The following is a 17,300-nucleotide window of genomic DNA, read 5'->3' on the forward strand; positions in this document are numbered from 1 at the left end:
TCATGCAAAGGGATTTGATCCTTCCTTCCCTTTACCTATCTATCTATCTATTAAATTAGGAGTTTGGGATTAACATATACACACTACTATATATAAAATAGATAACCAACAAGGACAGACTGTAGAGCACAGGGAACTATACACAACATTTTGTAATAACCTATAAGGGAAAAGAATCTGAAAAAAATAGCTATATATGTATGTGTAACTGAATCCCTTTTCTGTACACCTGAAACTAACAGCACATTGTAAATCAACTGTACTTCAATTTAAAAAAGACTTTTTTAATAGACCCAGGAATACCTAACATAACACACTATCCAAGGTTGCCTTGTATTATTGGTCATCTTTTCTGGGTTTACGTATTGCCTCTCCACAGCTACAGTGAAGGCTTCTTGAGGGCAGGGGCCATGCCTCCTGCTTCTTTGACATCTCCCCTGCTTTATGGCTAATAAAATGCCTTGTGCTTAGTGGGTGCTCAGTAAATATTTTTTGGTCAATTGGCAAACAACCTGTGCTCATGGAAAAGGAGAAGGGGGGTCTTTATCAATCAGTCAAGAAATATTGATTGAAATCTCTGATTCCTAGTAGTTAAGCTATCAGGAACCCTTGAATGGAACAAGGGGACAGTCTCGAGGCTGCGGGTAGAGGAAGCAGCCGGCAGACAAGTGCAGAATCCTGGTTTATGTTGACAAAGGCCTGCAATAGGCTGGCTGCTGAGGAGTCAGGGAGGAAGGGAGATGTTAAAGCTCTCCAGGGGGGCTTCCCTAGTGGCTCAGTGGTTGAGAATCTGCCAATGCAGGGGACACGGGTTCGAGCCCTGGTCTGGGAGGATCCCACATGCCGCGGAGCAACTAGGCCCGTGAGCCATGGCCGCTGAGCCTGCGCGTCTGGAGCCTGTGCTCCGCAACAAGAGAGGCCACAACAGTGAGAGGCCCGCGCACCGCGATGAAGAGTGGCCCCCACTTGCCACAACTAGAGAAAGCCCTCGCACAGAAATGAAGACCCAACACAGCAAAAATAAATAAATAAATAAATAAATAAATAAACTCCTACCCCCAACAAAGCTCTCCAGGGGACTTGATAGCCAATGGGCAAAAAAAAAAAAAAAGAGTGGGTGGGACGAAACCCTGGCATCCCACTGTCAGGCTCAGTAAAGCACTAATTCTGTAGGTAGATAGGGGTGGACTCCCCTGGGTCCTCTGCCCATCGTCCGTTTAGGATGACGATGCAGAGTCCAGACCAAGTCCCCTTAGTCTCATCAGCCTCCAAAATGCAGCTGCAGCTGGCGGGCAAGACCGCTTTGTCGAGGGCACAAGCATGGGAGGGCAGGTCCTAGAGGCGTGGTGAGGCTGGGTGGACGGCATGAGGGGGCTCTGTGGGGGGATGGGCTGACGTCTGGGAGGACCTGCGAACCCTCTTCTGCCTTCACTTCCTCGACTTCTCGCTCCCTCACTCTCCCTCCTTGCCCTTCTTTGCCTTCAGCCCCTGAGCCAGGCTTTACCAAGGGCAGTCAGGGTGGGGGCCGGGGGCTGGCATACAGCTGGCCTACTCCGTTAGTCTTACGCTAGCTGTTCACAGCTCTGATGACTGCTCTGATTGGTTGGTGCCAGGCCATAACTGTCTTTAAATATTTTTAAGGCTCCCCTGAGTACAAGAAATGAGGTGGAGTGGCCTGAGGAGGAGGGAAGAAGGAAGAAGTAGACACAGACCCTCCAAACAGGAAGTGCCATCCCCACAGAGAAGGGCCCTAACTGCACCCCACCCAGGAGAGCCGCATACTTGCCCTTTTAAGGGCGGCCTGCTCACAGCTCCTCGGTGTGTTTATGTTCCTGAGGATGCCCTCCTCCCCAGGAACCCCTCTTAAGCCCGTCCCTTCCTCCCTTTCTTGGGGGCCCTTCTGAAGATCCAAGGCTAAAACCCCAGGCCCTCAGCTGGAAAGCATCTAGCTTCACAGGAGAGATCTGAAAATTGAGGTCCAAGGAGGAAACGTCTTATCTGAGGTCACACAGCTATGGGGGACAGAACTGGGGTTGAAACCCAGGACTCCAGCGTTCAGGCTGTGGTCTGGTCACTGCCCTCACCAGAGCTCCTCCTCCCATGTTAATGCCCCTTGTCCCCATCTTGCCCCAGCCGCCCTGCAGCCTTCCCCCACCAGAGAAGACCAGACTCTACAGCTCAGTTTAGAAACAGCTCCAGGAAATTCCCTGGTGGTCCAGTGGTTAGGACTCGGCACTTTCACTGCCAGGCCCCAGGTTCGATCCCTGGTTGGGGAACTAAGATCCCGCAAGCCATGTGGTACGGCCAAAAAATAAAAAACAAAATAGTATTTAAAAAAAAAAAAAGAATTTTTTTTTTAAGAAGAAATGTTTAAAAAAAAATAAAATAGCTCCAATAAACAAGGTTCCCTATAGACCAGGAGAGGGTATGGAGATCCCAAAGGCCGCCTGCTTCTCCACTGGGAGGAACTATCTCCATCTCCCACCACCCTGATTTCTCTCCCACCCCTGCTCTAACCCTACTTCACTCCAGCAGAAGCTTTGAAGTCAGACGGACCAGGATCTGACTCCTGGCTTTGCCTTCCCATCTGGGTAACCCTGAGCAGGAGGTCTTAACCTCTGAGAACCCCAGGTTCCTCATCTGTGACACCAAGGTAACAATGGCATTTTCCTCATTGGGTTTTGGTGAAGAATAAACGATATAATGTAAGTAAAATGCCAGGAGCACCGCAGGCATTCAATAAAGAAAGCCAGCACTGCTGCTGTGGCTTCATTATCACGATCACCGGCAAAGTGAGACTTGCCCTGCCCAGAGCCTGAACCGTGAGCCCTTCTCCGGGCACAGACGGGGCCACCAAGGCCTGGTATTGAAAGAACTTGCTCTGCCAGATTTAAGAAGCCACCCATCTTTGTCTTTGGTAACTGGGATGTCTGAGCCAGAGGATCAAGGCTTTTCCTCAGGCTCTGAGCTACCTCTAGTTGGAAAAGTAAACCCTTGTCACTGACCCTGGGCAGGGAGTGGAACTGTGGAGGTGGCCAGAGCGATTCATTTCTGCAAAGTCCTTTTACAAAGAGGAGCCATGGAGGGTCTCCCCCTCAAAGGAGAGTTGAGAAACAACACGGAAAAACAGGAAGCAACAACAAAACAAAAGCCAGTGGGCTTGAACTTGGGCCTGAGAAATTGATCCCACCACCCCACCACCACCCACCTTTCTCTCCATGGAAACTTCCCCAACACCAACAGCTCCAAGCCCTCCATTTCCTGTCTGCCTGCCCCCTCCCCTTCCCCCCATGGGGACAAGGTCTTCCCAGGACTATCAGTCCCTAAACCCAGACCAAGTGACCCATGACGTCAAACCATCCGGTCACAACCAATAAGCCCTCCTGTAACTCTCTCGGGGTCTCCAGTCCTCTGGGTCCAGCCAGACTTCACCTCATCATGGTCTCATCCTTCCACACTGTGGAGAAAACACAGCTCCTTAACTCAGGGGACAGGGCTAGTCACGAGGCAGCTGTGGGTCGGGGGCCACAGCGTCATCCTCTCTGGGTCTCAGTTACCTCTCTATGCTATGTCAGGGTTCAACTGAAGACCTTCAAGGGCCCCTTCAGGTCTAACCGTCCACATTGCCTGGCTCATCTCCTTCCCAAAGATCCCCTCAGGGGCTGTCCTCAGCCTACACTGGGCACTCCTCCCACATTCCACCCCAAGCCAGGAAGCACTTCCTATTACTTGAGTCCAGAACTCCCATTTGGTTTGCAAAGATGAGAATCTTAACCCTTAACCCCAAACCCTGGCCCCAGCTCCTCGACAGATCAGTTTTTATTTACATTAATTATAGCTTCAAAATCCCCATATCATTAGTGCTTACTCCTAAGTCTTAAGTTAAAGCAGAACAATATTAGTACTTGAGGCTTTGGTATTTGCCAGACACTGGGCTATAGCTACCTCTCATTCTGTGAGATGGATGGCACCGTTTTAAAGAAGTTATTTAAAGAAGAAAACAAAAACAAAAACCTGTGGTTCAGAGAAGTTAAGTAACTTGCCTAAAGACACACAGCTAGTGATGGCATAGCTAGGATTCAAACACATGACTGACTCTAGAGCTACAAAACCCTAAGCCATAGGGCATGTGTCCAAGGAATACCTGATCTGAGACCTGCTCAGAGCTTTCTCAAGTGTTCTTTAGATCCAGACTCAATAATTCATGATTGAGCATTTCCTATGGGCTGGGCCAGGTGTTTTCACAGTTCCACAATCTCATTTCAGCTTCACAGTGACCCTGTGAGGTGGTTATTACTATTATCCCCCCTTACAGATGTTGAGATTGAGGCTTCAGCAGCTGTTACATGGCTTATCAATGACACCCAGCAGCTAAGGGACACAGCTGGAACTGCAACGAAATATTCTGACTCCAAGTTCAGTGCTTTTGGCACAGAACCAAAGCTGACTCATAAACCCTTCCTTTAGCTCTTGGGATTGATGCTGTGACTTTGGGATGTTCAAGTTGCCTTTTCCTATCCCCTCTCCTGAGCTCCATATGTGGGGGTAACAGGGCAAGGATCTGCTGCTGCATCTCTCCTTGGCCACTTCTCAAGTGCCAACTAAGGAGCCAGGCCCTGAGCTGACAATTTTGTGCTTTACCTCATTTATTGCCCCCAACCCTCCAACAGCATGACTATCCCTTCTTACTGATCCTTAAGCCTCCCAAAGATCAGGCAGCTTGCCTAACAACCACATCCTGTGGGTGAGGGGTTGGGTTCTGAGGACAGCGGTGTCACCCTTGAACACACAGGCTTTTAACCAGTTTCTAGACGGTGTGCTGGACACTGACCTGGGCGGTGAGGACACAGGGGTAAACAAGGCCTGGTCCCTTTCCTCGAGCAGGTCCCCTCCTAGCGGGGGAGCCGAGGGAGTCAAGGCAGTGACAATCCAGAAGGATGGGGTGAGAGAGACTGAGAAAGGGGACCTGGACCAGCCTGGGGGGTGAAGAAGAAGTCAGGGAAAACTCCCAGGAGAAGGTGATATTGAAAAGGGGATTTTTTGTTTTAGTTTTTGGTTTTTTTGGCTGCGCCACATGGCTCGTGGGATCTTAGTTCCCTGACCAGGAATTGAACCCAGGCCCTTGGCAGTGAGAGCACGGAGTCCTAACCACTGGACTGCCAGGGAATTCTTTTTTTTTTTTTTTTTTTTTTAATTTTTTTCTTCTTTTGGCCACAGCTTGCGGGAACTTAGTTCCCTGACCAGGGACCGAACCCATGCCCCCTAGTCTTGAAAAGAGATAAGAGAATTAAGGAAGGGTGCAAGAGGTGGGAAAAGGCATTCCAGGCAAGGCAACAGCATAAGCAAAGGCACGGAGAGAGAAACAGCACAGAGTGCATGAGGCCAGCATCTGTGGCTATACTAGTATGCAAAGGGAAGCAACAGGGTATCCAAGTACCCTGACTTGACGGCAGAGCTCAGGCACCCTGGGAAGCCTGCTCCTTTGTCCTCTTCTCCTGACCAGGTCCCCCAGGGTCCGGGTCTGGGAATGGGGCCCAGAGCTCCCAGAGATGCTGCACGAAACATAAGAAATGTAAACCACGTCCAGTTCCCCAGGCAGGAGATTCCTCCCTACATACTGACCCTTCATGTGCCACTGGGCGTCACCTGGGAAATGGCCCCAGGCCCACCTTATCTGGGACCCGGTTTCCCAAGCGTCTATTTTTTCCATCCCAGGCCATACTTCCGGAAACTTCTGCCCACCCATCCCTCCACCACCCAGCGACACCACGCCTGCTCCCACTTCAAGCCTCTGAAGACCCTCCCCCTCATGCTCTGTGAATAGCAAACAGGCTTGGGACCCCTCACAAGCTTACCCCTGCTTCCACCCGGAAGCTGCCTGAATTGCCAACATCCAACTCTACCCCACAGACTTGGTGGGGTTCTGTCCAACTGCCATGAGCTCTATGTGACTTCAGATAAGTTACTTAGCCTCTCTGAACCTCGGTTTCCTCATCTGTAAAATGGGGAAATAATAATAGCACATACTTCATAGGGTTGTCATAAGCATTAAATTAGTTAATATTTGTAAAGTACCTAGAACAGTGCCTAGTAATAGTAAACACTATTAATAGCTATATAGATAAGCTACTGTTATAATTATGAAGAAACCTGAAAATGTTGGCTGTATGTATTACAGAAAGGTTCTCTATGTGAATGAGTCTTACACATTATTACAGAGGTTGGCAAATATCACAGGGGTCAAATCCAGCCCACAGCCTGTGTTTGTAAATACAGTCTGATTAAAACACAGCTACACCACCTATTCATCGTCTATGACTGCTTCATGCAACAGAGACCCTAGGACCCACAAAGCCAAAAATATTTCCCCCCTGGCCCTTTACAGAAAGTTTACTGATCCCTATGTTATTAGGTTGAATCAGATGTAGCTGACAGTGTTCAATTCTTTTCAATCTACAAAACCATCAATTTCGTATGGTTCAACTTAGTATAGCGTACGAGCTCACCACGAATCCCGTCTTACCCATTAAAACAGGAGTGCCCGCTTTAAATCCAGTGACTCTGATCATACTAAAGTTATAACGATCAGTTTTTGAACATCTACCATGTTCAAGGTTGATCTCAAGCTTTTACCGCACTCCTGTAGGGTAAACGCGATCACCGCCCTGCTCCCCTCCTTTACAGGTGGGGAAATTTAAGGCTCAGAAAGATGCAAAGTGTGAGCTTAGGACTCAAACCAGGTCTCCAGACCCCACATCTACCCTATTGTCCCCACTGCGCGCTGTCTAAGAGGCTGCTGGGAATGAGATCCACCTCTTACTAGGACAAAAAATGGAGATTGTGAGCACTCCTAGACAGCGCTCGGCCACGTGGTGGACAGGGCCCAGTCGTGACTTCCCCGTCGGCCTCAGGACAGAACTCAGAACAATCTGACTTGTATTGTGAGCCTCAGACAGGGCTGGGGAGGGGGCGGGGAGCACTTTCAAAAATAAGCAAGCTCTCTTTCCAGGACTGGGGAGCTATTTTTAGCAGCCGCCTAAATTATGGTTTCCCCTCTGCTCTGGGAAAGGCAAGAAAGTAAAAGTAAACTCTTGTAGCCCCAGGGTCCCCGCTGCAGGGTGGGAGAAGAAGGAGAGAAAGGGGCGTCTTGCTGGGAAAGTGAAACTGCAAAAGTCCCCAAAGTGACATTTCTTTGACTTGGGGGTGAGTGTGGAAGTTGTGGATTTTCCAATTGGTTTTCTCATTTTGAGAAATGATAAAGAGAACATAGGTTTCTTTGTCTCACCAGGACAGAAAACAAGCAGAGAGTAGCTCCCCAAGGCCATGGTCAAGCATGCATTCGTTCATTCATTCATTCACTCACTCATCCATCCATCCATTCATTCCCTGAGTGACTGCCATTCACAAAGCAATTTTCTGGGTGCTTTAGATGAGCCAAACATCAAATCCCATCCTCAACCGGGTTTACAGCGTTATTGGGAAGGCACGTGTATAAACCACCAGGATGAAAAGGGAGAGAAGGAGGGAGGGAGTTCCAGGCTCTGGGACTGCAAAGAGGGGAGAGTGGCTTCTGGCTGGGGTGGTCCGGAACATTCACCAGAGGAAGTGGCATTGAAGCTAGGTCTCAGAGGAAAGAGGTCAACACGTGCCAGTGGGAGGGTCCAAGAAACCCATTCACGACAAAGGCGTGCCAGTGTGAGGACCTGGCATCCAGGTGAGTGAGGGGCCAAAGGAAGTCGCTTTACCAGGCTGGAACGCAGGGCTCAAAGAGGTGCAGTGGAACACAAGACGGGGACCAGATAAAGGCAGGCTTTGAATGGCAGGCCAAAGGAGGAGGGGGAGGAGGAAGCAGCTCAAGGATGGCTGGTTTATTGGCTGATTAGTTGATTGGCTTATAGTAAAGGAGAGCCCGTGAGGCGTGATCCGAGCTGGGATTTGGACGAACAATTCTGGTGGCACCGTATCAGCTTGGATTACAGGAGAGACGGGAGAGGGGGAAGAGTCTGGAAGCAGTTCTGTTTGACTCAGAGTTAATGAGGCCCCGAGCTGCCAAAGAGGAGAGGGGGGAACAGATGCCGGGGATGTCACGGAGGGGCGTGCGTGCCCGCACGTGTGTGACTGCATAAGGGGGCTTTGGCAACACACAGACTGGGCACAGAAAGCAAGGACTTGGGCTGAGAAGGGGAGGGAGCTGTGGGGAGCTCTTTGGGCAACAGCTGTGAAGTAAAAGGGAAGAAGGAATTTCAACACCCAAGTCTCTGCTACCCATTAGAGCCAGAGGCCCGGGGCTCCCGGCCAAAGGGAAACCACCCAACACGTGACAACCCATCCTCACCCCCTTCTGCTTCCGGGAAGCCAAGCCCTTCCCCTGGGCCACACCAGTGGGGCTGCTTTATTGAAGGGCTGCAGGGAAAACGACCCGCAGCTTCCTCCTGGGCCATCCTGCCAGATCTCCCACCAGAGAGCCCAGCGTGCCGAGAACTCACACCATTCTAGGCAACCCGGGGCCTGGGAGAAGCTCCCTACTGCCCACTCCTCCTGGGGTCCCAGACAAAGGCATTCTGTCACTCATGAAGGTGGGACCTCGAGGTCCCGTCAAGGCAAGCCGGCCCTGGGACCCCCGCTGGGCCTGGGCACCTGGTCACACTCTGGACCCTGGGCTGTGTCTTCCCCAGGTGCAGTGCCATCGTTACAGTCCTGTTAGTCCCACTCTGCATCCCGCACTCACACCAGAAAAGGCCCTGCGTGTGTGTCGGAGCCTGGCTGGACATAAATCCTGGACCACAGGCACTTTCCACCTCTCCAGGGTGGGAAGAGTAGGGGAGGGCAGGGGTGGGGGAGGGGAGCTGAGCTAACTCCTGGGTGCAAGTGACTGAAAAGGCAGACCCAGGGGGACCCCTCACCTGCCCCTCACTCTTGTTCATACGATTTCACCCATCCATTCGTTCACTCTGACAAATATTTGTTGAGCACCTAAGTACCTTGCTAATAAGAGCTGGAAAAATACAAGGGTGAATGAGTTCAATGTGGCGGGGAAGGGTGACGATCAAATGAACATCATAAAGTGTGGATATGGTTATGATAGGGGTAGTACAGGTGTGTGGGTCTGGGAATGTCTGCAGAGCTCTCTCCCCGTCGGGGGCTCCATTCTACTCTGAGCTCCCTGTTCATACAAAGGGTTTAGAGGGGGCATCGTGTAGTGGAAAGGGCACCGGGAGATCATCAGAGAAACCAGCAAGGGTTCAGGACCAGACATGCATCCCAGGCTTACTAATGCTATAAATGACTGAAAACAGCCAAAATGTTAAAACATAAGGATTGGTTAGATAGATGACAGATAGGCAGACAGACAGACAGACACACACACACACACGTATGACAGCTTGAAGTAATTATCTTTGGGTTGCTGGAGTTTAGGGTTATTTTTCTTATCCTTTTCTGGATTTTTTCAAATTCCCTACAATGAGCATGTATTCTTTTCATCAGAAAAGCTAATATTATTTTTAAAAGAAGAAGATAAACACTAGGCTAAAAATGAAGAGACTCAGGTTCGAGTCCCAACTCTGCCCCAGCAGGTTACCTGCGCAAGACAGGAATGACCTTGGCTAAGAGCCTCATTTCTCTGAGGCTTGTCTGTGAATGAGGAGGTCAACCCACACGCTTTCCAGAGTTCCTTCCACACCAGACGCTAGGCTCTGTGCCACAGAACACACGAGGTGCTAAATGACGCTGGTTGAATGGAATCCTATCCCCTGAGCTCCATTAGTTCATCCTTCATTCAATTGTTCATTCATTCCACCTCCACTGTTTTCAGCAGTTACTCTATGCCCAGCACTGCTCCTGGTGCTGGGGATTTAAGGGCAAACTACACAGATATAGCTCCTGCCCTCACAAAACTATAGTCTCCCAAGCTCCAAGTCCCCTTCCAGTGCTCTTTTTCTTCCCGCCCTAACACCCCATCCTTTTAATGCATTTTTTACCTTTTTTCCAAAATGCCTCAGGTGCATCTGTTTCATTCTCAAACACCAAGCTCCAGACCTGGTCCAGCCCCACAGGATCTCAGGCTGGCACCAGGGCCAAACTCTCATTTTTCCCCTCTCCCAGCATTCTGCAAACAGCCCTTTGAATAACATTTCTAGGAGCACCTGATTCTACATTCCTAGGTTCAGCATCCCTCAGGGTTCCCAATCCAAACTGAAAGCCAACCGCTTCCATTTTTAGGATTAGCCATTTGGTGGGGCTCACAAATTTCATACTAAACCAGCTTTGAAATCACATTTCTATCCATGTGTCAGGGAGGACTGGAGCGCTTACTGCTGGTGAGAGTGCAGAATGGCACAGCCATTATGGAAAACGGTTGGGCTGTTTCTTAAAAAGTTAAACTTACACCTCCATATGATCCAGTCATCTCATGCCAAGGTGTTTTCCCAAAACAAAGGGAGCATATGCACATACCATGTCTTATTCATGAATGTTCAGAGCAGCTTTATTTGTAATAGCTCCAAACTGGAAACAACCCAAATGTCCATCAACAGGCGAATCAATAAAAAAATATTGTATAGTGTATCCATAAAATAGAATATTACTCAACAATAAAAAGGAATGAACTATTGATATACGCCACACGTGGATGGAGCTCAAAATAATTACACTGGGCTTCCCTGGTGGCACGGTGGTTGAGAGTCCACCTGCCGATGCAGGGGACACGGGTTCATGCCCCGGTCTGGGAGGGTCCCACATGCCGCAGAGCGGCTAGGCCCGTGAGCCATGGCCGCTGAGCCTGCGCGTCCGGAGCCTGTGCTCCGCAATGGGAGAGGCCACAACAGTGAGAGGTCCACATACCGTAAAAAAAAATAATAATAATAAAATAATAATAATTACACTAAGTACAAGGAACCAGAGCATAAAAGGGTACATACTATATGAGTCCACTTGTCTAAAATTTGAGAAAATGCAAACTAATCTATAGTGAATAAAACCGGGTGGGTTATTGCCTATGGAGAGGGTGGAGGGCGGGCAGGGAGGGGGTGGATTATAAAAAGGCACAAGGGAACTTTGGGGGATGATGATCAAACATGATCTTGATGGTAGTGATGGATTCAAAGGTACATACATATGCTAAAATGTATCAAATTATGTACTTTAATTATGTCAAGTTTATGGTATGCCAATTATACCTCAATAGAGTTGTTAAAAACAAACAAAACAGGTCTGTTCCTAGCCTCACCATCTCCAACTGCCAAGGGCTCTGGCCACTGCAGCTGGCAACCCTCTAGAATATTGCTAGTATCATAAGCTGCTCTACAGGTTCTAGGAAAGACCTCACAGCCCAGAGGTTGGGGGAAGGGGAACAAGGAGCTCCCTCCAGGCCCAGGCCTCAGCTGATCTGGTCTGGTCTGGTCTTCCAGGAGATGGGTGGTTTACTGTGAGGAGTGTATGCTTTCATATTAAGCCTGTGGCTAAGTTACTTAGGGCCTGTGAGCTTCACTGCCTTCACGGGCACATGGATGACAAAGCCCTCCTCCCAGTAGCCCTCTAGGGCTGTAGGGCTACTGTGAGCATCAAACAAAGAGCACATATCAAGAAGCTGGCACAGCACTGGGCACATCACAGGCCCTCCAACCGGGTTCCCTTCCCCTGTCCCGGCCCCAGCCTCCTCCCCAGTGATGGCTAAGGTTCAGGGCTCTGCCCCCGGAAGCACGAGAGAAGCTGAGGGGCCCCCGGGAGCCTAGTGAAGCACAAGCCTGGTTTTACCTGGAGGTCTCTGGGGGGTAGACCTGAATTGACAGCAGCCCCAGGCTTCTGGGTGGGTTAAAAATAAGGTACTTTCAGCCTGGGAATTTGTGAGAGGCAGATGAGATGGCAAAGGGGAGTGAGAAAGGTGGCCATGACTTGGAGTTTCTAGGGCAAGACGTCAGGAGGGATGTGGGTTTGGGGTGCGGGGATACCCAACCCATGCACACTGGACAAGCAAGTATAGGAGATATTCAGAAATGACCAAAGAAGAAAGGGAGGGAGGGAAGATATTAATGCATGTTGGCATGTGAGAGGGTTTGATGCTATGGTGCAGAGGTATATGTATGCGGTGGTGTGTAGGTGTATGTTTATAGCGGGATATGTGTAGTGTGTGTGTTTATGTGTGTATGTGGTATAGTATGGACGTGTAGGTGGTGTGTGTATGGATGGTGTGCGTACATGTGTATTCACCCCCAGGAAACAAACACACAAGATTCTACTGACTTTCAAGTCTCTGAAGAGAGAAGACCCAGCTAGCTTCCTGAAGTATATGAGCAGAGGAAACAGTAATATCACTGATAATCAGCCCATATTTAGTTTATAAGGAGCTGCCCAAGCATAATGTTCAGGAAGTGTTACTGTGGGGAAGGCAATGTCTTGTCTTCAGTTTCCCTTGAACCACACTATGGTCTGGGAGCAGAGATCCACCAAAAGATTCTTGTACCTGCCATGGACCAAAGACCAGGTGTTCACATTCATCATCTCATTTAATCCCAAGACAACCCGGCAAGGTCAATATTTTTGACTGATAAGGGCACTGAGGCTCAAAACCAGGAGATGACACCCACACTAGGGCTCTCTCCTGTAATACACCATCTCATTCCAACCCAGTTTCAATTCAGTTCCGGAGCGTGTGTGTACACATGCACGTGTGCACATTCCTCTGTGTGTATGTGTGTGTCCAGCAGATGCAACTGGGTTTCCTTTGGTGTATATTATAATGGGGTGTACACTCCCTCTGCCATGTGAAATTTTGTTGTTATATTTTAGCCACTTCCCCAATAAGCCTGAGGTGGAACAAAACAAACAGCTGACAATAATGTATACCCAATCTATTCCATGCTCCATATTTTACAAGACAGATATTCAGCGCATTTTTAGAAAGGAGGATACTAACGTTTACTAAGAGCGAGGCTAGGCTCAAACTTTCACATTTATTATTTCACTTAATTGATTCCAACATCCTACAAAGATGATATTGCGCATTCTTACATACAGGGAAATCAAAGCTTAGCGAAGGTAAGCAACTTGCCCCAGTTAGCAGGGTTCATAAAACATGTGAACCTCAGTCTAATTGATTCCAAAACTCAGACACGGCCTCCCCATGGCACAGAAATGGCAGCATCGTGGTAAACGGTTGCTCCCCGCCCCCCCAGCCATGGAAGCCTCTCCATCCCTTGCCCATCACCCATCCCAACTACCTCTCAGGGAAGAACTCAGCACTAGTACAGAGAAGCCCTGTACCCCAGCCGCAGACAGCAATCCAACCCCATCATCTTACCGCACACGGAGTCACAGAAAGATCCAGGCTATCCCATCTTCCGGATCAGCCTCTTGGGTATGCGAGCTGGGTACCTTGAGAAGGGCCTCGGGCTTGGTTTAAGGCTCTGCTGTTGCCGTCTTGAAATCTTTAATAATTTTTGAACAGGGAGACTTGCATTGCCATTTTGCACTGAGGCCCGTGAACTGCACAGCTGGTCCTGCCCATCTTCTAAGGCAGCCAGCTCCAGCAGCCTTTCCCAGGAAGAGCAGCCCAGCCAGCCACTCCCTGTGTTTCCAAAAATGTTACCCACAGTCCCTGAATGGTCAGGACAGAACAGAGACAAGTTACTTTAACCTGGGGTGGCTTCCTGCCCGAAGGGCCTTGAAGGGCCACTCAGTAACTGCTGGGCTGCTCCCCACCCCGATCTTTTCTCCTTATCCCACCTCACCCCTCCGCTGCAGGCTCCCTGGTCACTCCTCCCTAAATGCGCCATTGCTCAAGGGATTAAAATTCCTAGAGGGCTTGGACACTTCCACTTTATCTCCGACTCCCCCCACTGGGTTCTTTCTGCACACACAGCAGGAACTCAGTAAGAGCGGATGGATCAGCTACATTACAGTATGTACTTCCTGAATTCTTGACCCTATCCGTTATAAAGCCTATTATCAATGTGATGGCTTTACATAACTCAAAGATTGTGTGTCCTTCTGCGATTGGATAAATACTAAAAGCAAGAGAATGTGTCAGCTTTGAAACAGAGTTAAAAAAATTGGTTCTGCTGGTTCTGTTGGGTTGGCCAAAACGTTCATTCGGGTTTTCCCGTAAGCGGTTCACAAATGAACTTTTTGCCCAACCCAATACATTTGGGTTGGCAATATTATCCCTCACCCCATCCCCATGCCCACCTCTGCTTCCTGCCCCTCCTGTCCCTCCGCTACGCAGGCTCTACCTTCTCCAAGCAGCCTTCCTACCCATCCTCATCTACCTGAATTCTCCCAAATTAACTCAGAGCCCCTGTTGTCTACTCTGTTTCTAGGACACTGCATCATATACTGCTCTGTGGCACTTGTGTTATTTAATGTATTAATTTATCTTTTTTTATGCCAATGAGCTTTTCCCCCATCTAGACTCTGAGCCCCCTGAGAACATGACATAGTGCCATGTATGCAGCAGGTCCTCTTCCTGAATGAAAGTTATCTCATGGCAGGGGGTGGGAGTGGGTTAGAGAGAGAGGAGAAAGTTATTAACCCCAGAAATAAATCTTCATGGAAAATCCAATGAACTCAGGTCCTTCAACCTTTCCTCAGAGTCCAGTGGAGGTCAAAGGCATCCAGACCTTGGCCAGACACCGTCAAGAGGTGTCTCAAGCAGCACTCAGCGGGGCAAAGGTGTGCGCCTTTACAAACCTGCGTGGTTAAATGAGATCTTGGCATTCCCAGACGCAACTCTGGACATTTTCATTTCTGTTTGTTTCTACTCTCCCCACCCCACCCCCACCCTCCAGCCAAAAAAAGGCATCTTGCATATAAAAGGCATAAGATATTTTTCCTCTCTGTGCTTCCAGGAACGGGATGTTTCCTCCAAGGGAAACTGAGACCTTGGCTGCGAGACCTCATGCTACAGAAGCTAGGGTTTCCTCTTTGGAACTCAGACCATCCCCTTCATAGTTCCCAGTCTCTGCATGGACTCCCCCATTCCTAAATCACCTTTCTCTGACCCTGACACCCCTGCAAGCTGTGCCCCGATTGTCTCCATCTAAGGGGCTTCATTTACCCAGCAGGGCCCCTCAGGTCTCCCCCTCGCCTCCCTCCTCAGTGCCCACCTCCCCTGAAAACTGCACTTGTGCGCATCAGTATCACCTCCTTCCATCCTGTTCCCCCTCCAGAGGCCCTCTTCCCAGTTCCCTCTTCGCGGTGTTTCGGAACAATGTGAAATCTGAGCCGCCTGTCCCCATGCTCCACACACACTCACTCTCTTTCTCTCTCCTTGATTTCAGCCAGCTGATCCCGCTGTCGGGAACACTCCGTCCTGGGCCCTCCCCCTCGTCCTGGCCACTTACCTGGCAGCCTGCGCCCTTCCCCACAGGTGTGGGTGTAGGGCCCCTCCTCAGCATCCTGCCTTTCTCGCATCAGAGCCGCAGCTGCTTCCTGAATTAGCGTCACTTTCACTGGGCTGTGAGGTCCTTGAGGTTGGGGACAGTGTAGCACAGTCTCTCAGGAACCCTGCGCCCAGCACAGGGCCGGGCCCGCAGCAGCTGTGCTGGGGTTTTGCCAAGGTTCACACCTCGGGTCTCTGACCTTCTCCCTCACACTTCTCCCTCCCAGCAAACCTTCCATCTCTTTATCTCAGATAACTCCAGCGGCAGTCACTCTCGAAACCTCCTCTCCCCCATCTCCAGCTCACTTCCCACTACCCACATTTCTGTTCAGAAGCGCTGGCACCACTCCCATCAACCTCCTCTCAGACCGCCTTCATCTCCTTCCCCCTTCAGACCACCCCTGCTTTTCTCTGTGAATGACCCCACAGTCCGAGGTTCAAACCACAGAATCATCCTGAACTCTTCCTCCATTTTGAGAACTGCTACATGCCAGGTATTTGTATGTATTATCTCATTTCATTCTCACATCAAACCCTGAGAAGTGGGTATTAGCATCCTGAGTTTACAGACCAGGAAACTGAGGCTCAGAGAAGTCAAGTGACGTGCCCAAGGTCACAAGCACATAACTGACTGGGCTGGGGTGAGAGGCAGGTTTTGACAGGCTGTCCAAAAGCCTACCAGGGGCACGCGCGCACACACACACACGCATACACACACGCTGATCTGGCTGCGACCTGGCTGAAAACCTCCAAGTCCACCCAAACTTTGGAGAAAGCTGATTCATTCACTGCTATTACTCATCCCTAAGATTCCATTGACCCGTTCCGGGCATAGGGCAAGATGCGTAAGGTTCCTTTACTTTACTTTACAAATAAATTACTTTACTTTATAAATTTACTTTATAAATTATCCAATCAGTCTCCACGCCCAATCGATTCCACTTAGAAATGCTTCCTGTATGGGCCCTTTGATCTCCCCTGTGGACTCTCAGGCCCCACTCAGACACACAGGACATGGCTGTGTGGTCACAGAGTCAGCGGGTGGGGGGCCATGAGTCCTGCACATCTAGCTGGCAGCTCTGAACTCACCTCGCCCTCACTCGGGGAGCTGGTACGTGCTCTTAGCTTGGAACCATTTCTTCAAGGCCCCATTCCCTTCTTACTGATTTGGTTGTCCTCCAGCCAGGCTGAGGCTGACCCCTTTCTTCTGGACCCCACCTGCACCCTGCTAATGCTCCCCTTGGCCTCAGACCAAAAACCCTCAACAAGCTACCCACCTGGAGCGCAGCCTGGCTTTCCAGCTCTCTTCCTTCAATTTAGCTCTTGGTTTTCCCACTCTCAGCAGAGCTCCAAGGACAGTGCATCCTAAGGGGCTTCTCAATGATGCAGATCCCAGGGCCCTGCTCTCAAAGTTTACAGGTCAGTAGATCTGGGTAAGGACCCAGGAATCTGCATTTTAACAAGTTCCCCAAGGGACTGGGATGCAGGTGGTTTCATTCACTCTCCATCCCCTTCCCTTCTCTTTCACCAGCATTTGTACCAACCTTTTTCACAAGTCACCCCTTCTTTCCAGAGTTGTGATCAAATCCCCCAGGTTCTCATCCCGGGCTGCACAGTAGAAGCATGGGGCATTTTGAAAAATATCTATGCCTGGATCCCAACCAGAACCAATTAAAACAGAATCCCTGGGTAGGTGCGGGGGAGCCACTGGGGTGAGCAGCTCATCCTGCTTTGCCCAGGACTGTCCCAGTTTTAATCCTGAAAGTCCCACATCCCAGGGAAGCTCTCAGTCCTGGGAAAACAGGATCAGTCATTCACCCTACAGGGCTCTGGAATTTGCAAACCTCTCCAGGTGATTCTAATTTGCAGCCAAGCTTGCCAAACACTGGACCTCATCTGGATCAAGAGATGCCCCTCCCCGCCG

At 49.8% G+C, this 17,300-nt stretch overlaps 1 protein-coding gene and 1 non-coding gene across 4 annotated transcripts in view; one reads left to right on the plus strand and one right to left on the minus strand.

The window, feature by feature from the left end:
• Window positions 1-17,300, minus strand: part of DAAM2 (dishevelled associated activator of morphogenesis 2) — a 115,685-nt gene that overhangs the window by 50,977 nt on the left and 47,408 nt on the right. Inside the window, exon 1 of one of the 3 annotated variants that reach the window (XM_060110925.1) lies at window positions 13,298-13,414. The exons of the other annotated variants lie outside the window; for them this stretch is intronic. The gene's annotated coding sequence lies outside the window, so the exon portion shown is untranslated. Of the gene's footprint in view, window positions 1-13,297; window positions 13,415-17,300 lie in introns of those variants that run through there. 3 annotated transcript variants of the gene reach the window in all.
• Window positions 2,205-2,276, plus strand: TRNAE-UUC (transfer RNA glutamic acid (anticodon UUC)). The gene has a single exon. It is a non-coding gene; the product is annotated as a tRNA-Glu (tRNA).

The sequence above is a fragment of the Mesoplodon densirostris genome, chromosome 10 (assembly GCF_025265405.1).
Source record: "Mesoplodon densirostris isolate mMesDen1 chromosome 10, mMesDen1 primary haplotype, whole genome shotgun sequence".
NCBI lineage: Eukaryota > Metazoa > Chordata > Mammalia > Artiodactyla > Ziphiidae > Mesoplodon > Mesoplodon densirostris.